The following is a 10,021-nucleotide window of genomic DNA, read 5'->3' on the forward strand; positions in this document are numbered from 1 at the left end:
CTTAAGAGCCCTTGGACTGCAAGGAGATCCAACTAGTCCATTCTAAAGGAGATCAGCCCTGGGTGTTCTTTGGAAGGAATGATGCTAAAGCTGAAACTCCAGTACTTTGGCCACCTCATGCGAAGAGTTGACTCATTGGAAAAGACTCATGCTGGGAGGGATTGGGGGCAGGAGGAGAAGGGGACGACAGAGGATGAGATGGCTGGATGTATCACCGACTCAATGGACGTGAGTTTGAGTGAACTCCGGGAGTTGGTGGCAGACAGGGAGGCCTGGTGTGCTGCAATTCATGGGGTTGCAAAGAGTTGGACACGACTGAGTGACTGAACTGAACTGACTGAAGTTGTTAACTACTTTTGTTTTCAAGATGACTATGAATTGTTTTGAAGGCAAGATCATATTGTATTCATCTTTGAATCTTTGTCCTAATACTGTGCCTAACATACAGGAGATATTCAATACATGTTTGATGAAGAAATTTCTCTTTTGGGAGCTGTAGGTACAAATTTTTCCATTGTGTTTCTTCATGGACTCCTACAAATATATATCCAATAATTTCCTCCCGAAGTTTAACACTAGGGGAAAAAAATTGTCTGCCAGGATGTTCTTTCTCTTTACATAAGAGCAAAGTAGCACACCATGTTTTCCTTGTTTACCTGGAACACAAGAAGCTGAGTCAAGCTTTAAGTTCAGTCATCATTCTCCTTACCCTAAGATTTTTGATGCAACTCTTTCCCTCCTTACTTTCTCTTTTCAGTTCAGTTCAGTTGCTCAGTCGTGTCTGACCCTTTGCGACCCCATGAACCGCAGCACGCCAGACCTCCCTGTCCATCACCAACTCCTGGAGTCCACCCAAACCCATGTCCATTGAGTCAGTGATGCCATCCAACCATCTCATCCTCTGTCGTCCCCTTCTCCTCCTGCCCTCAATCTTTCCCAGCATCAGGGTCTTTTCAAATGAGTCAGCTCTTCATAGCAGGTGGCCAAAGTAGTGGAGCTTCAGCTTCAACATCAGTCCCTCCAATGAACACCCAGGACTAATCTCCTTTAGGATGGACTGGTTGGATCTCCTTGCAGTCCAAGGGACTCTCAAGAGTCTTCTCCAACACCACAGTTCAAAAGCGTCAATTCTTCAGGGCTCAGCTTTCTTTATAGTCCAACTCTCACATCCGTACATGACTACTGGAAAAACCATAACCTTGACTAGACGGACCTTTGTTGACAAAGTAATGGCTCTGCTTTCTCTTTTACTTGGCTCTTTATCTTTGTTTTACATAAACTTAATTTTAAGCTGCCTCGAATCCCTTTTGGAAGAAAATAGGAAGGGAATAGTGAATTAAAAATAATGAATAAATAAGAAAAAAGTTAGCATATTTCTTCTCAATGGTTTCCTACATTTGCTGAAGAAATACCCTCAGATGCTGTTATGTTATATCAATGATCACTTAATATATTTCAATAGAAACAGAAAAGCAAACACGGCACACTATCAAAGAAAGGCTACTGAACTGGGAGACCAGCACCACAGGGTTAAAGTTCAGCTTCTGTGCCTCCCTAGCTAGCTATGTGACCTTGAACAAAACAGTTTCATGAGTATCAGTTTACTCATCTCATAAATGAAGTGCATTTGTGTTTCCAACACTGAGTACTTACTATGTGACAGTGACAAGTAAATGAAAACAGAGCAATGTCATCAAGTTAGCGCACAGCCTGGCAAGGGAGACAGAAAGGCAACAAAGATGATCATAGTCAAATATGATCACTGCTATACTACATAGGTTACAGAAGAAGCAGAGAAGGGAGACGTCTAAATCAGACTGGGGGTGTCCAGAGGATTTCAAAAGAGGCGACAGTTACATTGATTTTTCAAGTCAATTGGGAATTGGCTAGATGAAAAAGGAGACAGAGGAGGGGTAAGAGGGCATGCCAGGACTCAGGAAGAACACGTGTGAAGTCACAAACCACACAACAGCATGACAAGAGTGGGCAACTGTAAAATGCTGGAAGATAATATGTGTCCCATCTATCTCCCAGGGTGGTTTCAGGGATCAGTGGAGTGGATGTATACATAGAAAGTGCTCTGTAAACTCTAAAGCACCATACACATGTTCAAATATGAAAGATTATTATTAGACACTCATTTTTTTTTTCTTTCTCCAAATTGGAAACATTTGCTGAAGTAAACATTGCTGATGCATTAGCTGTCAGGATGGTGTATTATATTTGGAAAACATTTGCCAATGCCTGTTCAGTTTTTAAATTCCCAGTCACATGTGTTTTTTGTTTGAGAAAATACATCAAGCAATAATGGATTTATTGTTAATTGTGCAACATTGGAGCTTCAAGATTTAAGTAATCGCTCTCCCATGTTGATTTTATTCCACAATGCCTGTGAAGTTTGAAGTCATTTATTTAGTAATGAGAACTGATAAGTGAACACTATTACTACCTTGTAGTCATCAAATTTTGTTATCAGAGGAAATTCTGGATTCTATACATAGACAAGTGTGCAGATAAAGGCAAACTACTTCAGAGAAAAGGAGGAAAAGAAGTGTGGTCACAGCTCCCCAAAGTCCAATGGAGCTCAGATTCAAATACTCATCTCCCTGTTCAACATTTCAAGAACCAAACACTTCCTTCTTAGGGACATTTTTTCATGATTAGAAAAATCAACAAAAAGCATTTTGGGTAGAAAAATTAGAATGGATAACTCATGTTTAAAATTCTTGACATTCATGTACTATCAGTCACTGGAGGGTTTGAATCACTGCATTTTAAAAAGTGCATGCCTTCTTTCCCTCATTCTTGTAAGAAATTCCTATAATAAAATCTGAAGAAGAAAAAGATAATAGGATTTTTTTTCCATGTTGCCAATGAGTTGTCTTGGCTTTCCTTTTTCATCTTTAAACTCTCAGGAAATAATCAGATCCTGGCCCTTCTCCTCCTTCGAAGAGAGAAATGTTTCAAGTCTTGGAAGTTCTGTTAAACAGTGAAATCTTATATTGAATCATGATTAATTAGGCCATTCATTAGCAGTTTTGGTCACTGGGATCTAATATACCATGTGGATGAACTAAGTAACATATTCATTTACTTCCTTTTGTGTAGAGGTAAACTGAATCATAGCTCATCAAAGACAGACAGGAGCTGAAAGGTTATCCTGTATGACATCCCATTTTATGAATGAAAAAACCAGAGGAAAGTCAGTTGATTTGTTTAAAATCAGACCTTGAATACATGGCACAGTTAAGATTAGAAGTTGATGCTGTCGTCTCCCAGGGCAATCTACCTGGACACAAAGCCAACACCTGGAGAAAAGCTTCTTGGGTGAGTGATTTCAGGCAAGTTTACCTGATGCCACTCCAATTCCACCACTTGAGGGGGCTGTCAAGTCCCTTCTTCCCAGGACTAGCTTGAGCACACCAAAGGCTTCTTGGCAGACGAGGGCTGGTGCATGAGGCACTTAAAGCAGGCAGTTCCTGCTGGGCGATTTAAGCGGCATCAGAGCCGTGGCAGAGCTCCCAATAGGAGCAATAAACCCACTGTGCCTTTACAAGAGTGGTGGCCAAAAACCTGGACAAATTGACTTGCTTTAGAGGCAAGCTGGGAAAAAACGATTTGTTGTAGAATTCCTGTTAGTCCAGTCAGCTCTCATTCTCTTGTGAAACCGGATTTGTAGGCACATGCACTGGCCCATGAGTCAGCCCTTAAAAAGTCATTCATAATTTATGTATAAACAAGAATAGCTTTTGTTTCAGAGAATTTGGGAGGTTTTTGCAGCCTGCTTTCTTCCAGTACCATTTCTGAAGAACTGTTCCTGTCTCAAGGCAGTTCCTATAGGCCTACAAATACTTTGATGTTCAGACATCTGGAACTTATATTTGGTGTTGACTAATGAGTATTATTATTTTATTATGTATTTATATATGATCTGAAAGAAATTTGAGGTTATATGCCACATAACTCTGTATACACATTGAACAACGACAAATTCTTTTTACCCATTACACTTATGATTTATTACTTGGGCTGAAGAAGTTCTGAGTCATTCAATTGACATATAATTGTGTTTTGGAAGATAGTAATGGGATAGAGAGAATGTAAAATTGCCCTTAACATATATTGTTAAAATAATTTGTAAGTGGACAAAATGGACTCCAGAGATATTATTTCTTCCATTTTAAAAATATCAAAGGATAATTAATATGACAACAAACTCCAGTGCTCCTTTTGAATGAGTAAAGATGACGCTTGGTCTTAGAAATACATGTGGGTATGTTTGAAAGGGCAATAAACAATGCATAATGGATCTGACTTCAAAAGAATGCCTATTGGACAACCAGGCCTATTTCAAAGTCAAATGCTCAATACCCAGTTTGCTTTGGTACCAATAAGCCTCAGGTAAACACCAAGATCAAAGGGAAAGGTGGGTGTGTGGAGGGACATGTGATGACATTACTTTTCCACAAAGCCATTTCCCCCAAGGGACAGGGACGGCATCTTGTAACAGCCTCTGTTGTATATTCAGGAATTTATTTTAGAGGAGTGTCAGAGGTAGTTCAGTCCATTAGAACTGCAGCGTAAAGGCCACCAAACAAGAGATACACTGAAGGAGGCATGCACTTGGAGAAGAGGATACTGAGCCGGAAAGGGATAAATGGGGCCTTTTTAGGCCACGCTGATCCATGCTTGCTTGCTTCTCCCTCCCACTAGCAACAGCAGTGTAAACTGGTTTGGCCCACCAGCAGGCCGTGTGGCCCTTTGAAGAAGAATGAGCGCTCTGTGTATGCTGGCAGAGCAGCTGCCAACAAAGGCCCAATGGAGTGTTTAAAAGTTCCAACTTGATGCTGAATCAAAGCCTTTCTAGAGGCTGAAGCTGTGAACAGGATATCCCATCAACAGGGAGATGAACTCTTCTGCAGCTCCCCTACTGAATCCTTATAATTGACTTATCTACTGTGCCAACCGTCCCCAGTTTCAATGCCCACAGTGGGCAGTATTCATTCAAAGTCATTAATGAGGGTTCTGTTAAATCTTACTGAACTATATTTTGGGACTTGACCAGGAGTTAGCAGACTCTCTAGCAGGGGTAAGGTAAAAAAGACCCAGTAGATCCCACAACAGAAAGAAAGAGTTCTGAAAACAAAACAAAATCCAAATGTGGTTTTAAGAATGTGATAAAATCAAATATTTCCAGTCTCCTCCCTCATACTCACACACCTTTCAGGGACTTTATTGTCCATGATAATCAGATTAGAAGATTGCTCAGAAACATAAACTTAGGAAGAAATATTAGCCTTACTTTGAATGGATGCAAAAACCTGAGATGAAGGGCTAAAAGTTGTAGGCTATGTTTTGATTGCATGAAAATTATTTGCCCTATATATTTTTAAATGCATCATAGTATTTTCCTTTTGACTGACTTCCAATGAATGTCTCTCTTGTCCAAGGGATTATGTGAGGGCCAGCTGATTAGAAGTAAACAAGAACTACATACACTGAAAGTATACAGAGCAACAGATGAGTTGCATGAACAAATCTCATTATAAATGACAGACAATAAAGGATGTCAGCCTCTACCCCTGATTGCCCTGGTACTTGCCCAAAATGTTCTCTTCCTTAGTAACTATTACTATCCCAGTGCCTAAGCTAGTACCTAAGTAGGTCAAAATACCAGTTTATCAGCTAATCTTTCCTATCACACCTCCCACTGAACCTGAAATTAGGCCATGCTTCCAACTTAGGTTGATAAATTTGGATTTCTAACAAAACAACTAAGTTCTAATTCTCTCATTCTAGGGCACCTCTGTAGCTCCATATTCTAACTCTCAGTAGCCATCAATGTAGATTTGTACCATCTCAAGTTCTGTTCTTTTTATTCCTATCATCCATCTGCCATCATGTTGTTGACCTGATGATGTTAGAGTTGCCCAGCACTAGGTCTCACCCCATTTAGCATATTTTGCTCATATAGGCCACATTCACAGGACTAAATCCCAGTTCCACTCCTCTAAACTTTGAAGAGCTGCTATTTTTCTGCTCCCAAGCCTCACTCCTAAATGTGGTCACTGCCTGGATTCCCAGATCCTACTAGGCACCAAGAGGAGTTAGAAATACAAAGATCACTGAATTACATGCTCGCTCACAATCCCTTAGCACTTCAATACCCTGGGGGGAATTTAGGCTTATGATATGAACTATTTTTAACAAACTGGTTCTGATAAATTATACTTCTTAGTTATACATTTTACAAAAATACACAGAAGAATATAAAAATTACCAGAAATCCAACCAGTAGAGATGTGAACCTTCTTCCAGACATTCCTCTTTATGCATATGTATAGACATTCCATGTATTTTCTATAAATTGGAAAATGCAAATACTTAAATACTGCTTTTTTCCTCAAATACATGACACGGATCTCTTCCTTAGCAATAAATACGGAGATATATAGTCATTTTAATTGCTGTAAAATATTTCATTATCTGTCTATATTATAGAACAGTTAGCCAGCTTCCCATTAATGGGCATTATATTCTATCTTTCATATTAACAAGAATATCTTAATGTTCCCTTTTTTGTCATTTGCACCAATATCTCCTTCAAATAAATTTCCATAAGTAGAATGTGGATGTCAATGTATATTTACATTTTATAATTTGAAACATATTTCCAAGCTACACTCTTAAAGGTTTGTGCCAATTTACACTTCCAGAGACGGCACAGGAAATTACATCATCTACCTATACTCTCATTATATTTGAGGGTTTTTTTTTTCCTGAACATGTTTAATCTTTGCCAATCTGATAGGTGAGTTTTATGTTCATTAACTTTTCTTTGATTATCAGTGAGGTTGAAAATCTTCATATATATTCATTGGCTATTAGTATTTCTCCATTTGTGACTTGTCCATGTTTATTACCATTCTTTTTTATTTGTATAAATTTTTTCATGCATTGGTTAATGGTCCTTTGTATATTAGAAATATCACCCCTTGTTTTACCTACCAGTGCTGCAAATATTTTCCCAGTGTGGTGTTTCAACTTTCAACTAATGGCTCTTAGTCACATAAATGATTTTTTTTTAATTATTAAAAATTTCAAACATCCAGAAAAGAGAAAGAGAAATAAAAGAGACAAATATAAGTGAACCCCATGTGCTTACTTCCAGCTTCAATATTAATTAGTTCACAATCTTGTTTGTTTTAAACTCCTCCTTCTTCCAATCCTGTACTCTTTTGTAGCAAACAAAATATCATATTATTTAACTTACCAATAATTTAGTCTACACTTCTAAAAGATAAAGGTCTTCAGAGAGTTTGTATTAATATCATCAAATTTCTCATACCTTCATTTATGGTTTTCTTGTTTTTGTGATCTACTCAAGTCATTCTCATGGCCAAATTACTTTTTGAATGTATTTATGACTTCTAAGATTTTCACCTGGCTTCTTTCTACAGCTTCTGCTGCTAAGTTGCTTCAGTCATGTCCAACTCTGTGCGACCCCATAGACGGCAGCCCACCAGGCTCCCCTATCCCTGGGATTCTCCAGGCAAGAACACTGGAGCGGGTTGCCATTTCCTTCTCCAATGCCTAAAAGTGAAAAGTGAAAGTGAAGTCGCTCAGTCGCGTCCGACCCTCAGCGACCCTGTGGACTGCAGCCTTCCAGGCTCCTCTATCCATGGGATTTTCCAGGCAAGAGTACTGGAGTGGGGTGCCATTGCCTTCTCCATCTTTCTACAGAGATTTGAACAAATACAGAATTCTAATCGAATATCATCAGGCAGCTCAGTTTGATCAGTAGTGGAAACACTACTGAGTCTATGGCTTTCAGTGGAAGTGACAGATGTCTATTCTGTCCCTTGAGCATGATTTGCAAATTTTCCATTTAGTGTGACTTAGATAACTACATATCATGGCATTCATTTATTTTTTTATGTGTAATCACTGAACTTGATAAGTCTTTCATTCTTATTTAATCTGTTTATACTTACGATGTGTGCTACCAGGCGGATGGAAGTTCTTTGAGGACTGACCAGTTGGAACGGTCAGTCGACTATTGTTGTTCAGTTGCTAAGTCGTGTCTGACTCTTTGCAACCCCATGGACTGCGGCACTCCAGGCTTCCTTGTCCTTTACTATCTCCTGGAGCTGGCTCAGACTCATGTTCACTGAGTCCATGATGCCAATTCAGACAGTGTATGGATATGGCTAATTGAGAATGTATAATGATTAATGGTCTCTTACAATAAAATATGTTAATATTTTTTTAAATTTTATTTTATTTACCTTTACAATATTGTATTGGTTTTGCCATATATCAAAATGAATCTGCCACAGGTATACATGTGTTCCCCATCCTGAGCCCTCCTCCCTCCTCCCTCCCCATACCATCCCTCTGGGTCATCCCAGTGCACCAGCCCCAAGCATCCAGTATCGTGCATCGAACCTGGACTGGCGACTCGTTTCATATATGATATTATACATATTTCAATGCCATTCTCCCAAATCATCCCACCTTCCCCCTCTCCCACAGAGTCCAAAAGACTGTTCTATACATCAGTGTCTCTTTTGCTGTCTTGTATACAGGGTTATTGTTACCATCTTTCTAAATTCCATATATATGCATTAGTATACTGTATTGGTGTTTTTCTTTCTGGCTTACTTCACTCTGTATAATAGGCTCCAGTTTCATCCACCTCATTAGAACTGATTCAAATGTATTCTTTTTAATGGCTGAGTAATACTCCATTGTGTATATGTACCACAGCTTTCTTATCCATTCATCTGCTGATGGACATCTAGGTTAATATTTTAAATAAAACAAAAGAAAATTTTCATCTATTAGTCATATATGTTAAGAAGCAGAAGTCCTGCACATTCAAAATAGCAATTATTCAGTCCAGGTAATAAAGGAGAAATAAAAGAACAGGGAAAAATAAGTGTTTACTAAATATCATGAATTTGAAGTAATACTCATACACCTTACTAAAGCTATGGATCTCAGAATACATTCATCTTATTTTATACATAGTCATTAAAACTGCACTAGCTTATCCCACATCACATCAGAAAAAAATAAAAAACTGATGGATCAGAATGGAAAGATAAATAAGAAGGTAACAACTTCAGAAAGGAGGTGATGAAGCCTGTCAATAAAAAGTACACACAAGAACTCAAAGAACTAAGGGACCTGAAAGCAAAGAGGCTCACACAGAGCTGTGAAGGCAGGCCTCGTTGTTCCATAACACTGTGCAGTGTGCATAGTGATAACCCTGAGGCACGAAGGGAAAACCATGGTATTTACCACAGTCTCTTTAAGAAAGCATGGAGCTCATTCATTTTTCATCATTTTCCATCAGATAATTATATTAAAATTTACTTTTAACTTTATATTTAAGCCTTTTTGGTAAAATTTCATTTAAGCAGTTCATTACTTCATTAAGTCATATAATATCAGTATTAATCAGTCACATTTAAGAGTCATATCCAAGTGGAATAAGATTCTAAGTAACACAAACTCAGATATATTGCATACTAGTTAAAAATAATTTTTAACCCAACCTTGATTCTGTTGCATCACTTCAGTAAAATTTACTTGATTGCAGAACCCTTTATCAGGAAGCATCTCAGAAGTCAAATGTGGGGAATTCCCTGGTTGCCCAGTGGTTAGGACTCAGCACTTTCACTGCTGGGCCCAGGTTCAATCCCTGGTTGGGGAACTAAGATCCTGCAAGTCACATGGCATAGCCAGAAAAAATAGAAATTACAACATCATTTGAAGGTCCAGAGAATAGTAAAATATATTCTAAGTAAAACATGTGAAAACTGCAGGATAAACCAAACACTAGAATCAAATATCTTTAATTCTTATGTTCTTAACCATGTAAGATAAATGCTGCCCTGGTACTCTATAAACTTTACAACTTCAAACAATAGTTTAATAACCATCCATAACTCAAAAAATAGATTCAGATTACAAAAATATTCTATGTAGTTTGAAATCACAAAAACAAAATGAG

At 38.3% G+C, this 10,021-nt stretch overlaps 1 non-coding gene across 1 annotated transcript; it reads left to right on the forward strand.

The window, feature by feature from the left end:
* The first annotated feature begins 9,650 nt into the window (after positions 1–9,650).
* On the forward strand, positions 9,651–9,721 carry TRNAE-UUC. Its single transcript has one exon. It is a non-coding gene; the product is annotated as a tRNA-Glu (tRNA).
* The last annotated feature ends 300 nt before the right edge of the window (positions 9,722–10,021 follow it).

This window comes from Bison bison, unplaced genomic scaffold, assembly GCF_000754665.1.
Source record: "Bison bison bison isolate TAMUID 2011002044 unplaced genomic scaffold, Bison_UMD1.0 scf7180017864183, whole genome shotgun sequence".
In the NCBI taxonomy this organism is placed as follows: Eukaryota; Metazoa; Chordata; class Mammalia; order Artiodactyla; family Bovidae; genus Bison; species Bison bison.